The 854-nt window shown below is 38.9% G+C and overlaps 1 pseudogene; it reads right to left on the bottom strand.

Moving 5' to 3' along the window:
* Nucleotides 1-311: 311 nt before the first annotated feature.
* On the bottom strand, nt 312-407 carry LOC130682526 (small nucleolar RNA U13; annotated as a pseudogene).
* Between the last annotated feature and the right edge of the window lie 447 nt (nt 408-854).

Raw genomic sequence — 854 nt, 5'->3', positions numbered from 1 at the left:
TGAATATATGTTTCTCTATGCCTTCTTAAACAGATTATATTGAACATAATTTGACCTTTTCTTGAAAATGCAAGGACTTCATGAGTACAGATTTTTGCTGTCACAGTGATTCCTTCAGAACTAATATGCACTCAGTTGTTTGAATCTTGAGTTCTTACTCAGGTTAACAAATATTTTTGAGCAATTATGATGTGCTGGATACTGTTAGGTGCTTTATCTCTTTTTCACAATCATTTCCTCTTTTATCTGTTATTAGGCAGCAGTATACTTGCATTTAGAATTTCTCTCCCTATGTATGTATATATTTTTCATGTCGGGGGTAAAGAGCTGACATTGTAACAAAGTTTGAGGGAGGCATGTCTCATACAGTAGGGTGAAAACCCAATCACTGTGCTTATGAACCCCATTTCTAATCTGCTGATTCTACTGGGGATCCAGGTACATCAAATGAATTCAGATTGTTAAGGGAAGAGGGAGTAAGTATGAGATTTGCCACATCTCTTTTAGGTGATAAGATTCCCGTTTCTGATTACTACTAGGCTGTTGGCTGCTAATACTGGAAAATGAGATTAGTAATTGCCTTTCGGCAAGAAGTCATAGCATTAGAACTGAGAAATGTGGTCACTGATGACACTAGTTTGTTGACTCTGTGTGTGTGTGTGTGTGTGTGTGTGTGAGAGAGAGAGAGAGAGAGAGAGAGACAGAGAGAGACAGAGAGAGACAGAGAGAGAGAGAGAGAGAGAGAGAGAGAGAGAATGTGTGAATGTGTATACAAGGTTCCCCTTGTCGTCTGCAGGATGGCTAGTAGATCTCCCAGTTTTCAGGAAGTTTGCTCAAAGATATTTACTTGCCTT

Source organism: Manis pentadactyla, unplaced genomic scaffold (assembly GCF_030020395.1).
Source record: "Manis pentadactyla isolate mManPen7 unplaced genomic scaffold, mManPen7.hap1 scaffold_814, whole genome shotgun sequence".
NCBI classification, from domain to species: Eukaryota; Metazoa; Chordata; class Mammalia; order Pholidota; family Manidae; genus Manis; species Manis pentadactyla.
The sequence above is the reverse complement of the archived record's forward strand: the minus strand, read 5'-3'. Positions and strand labels throughout refer to the sequence as shown.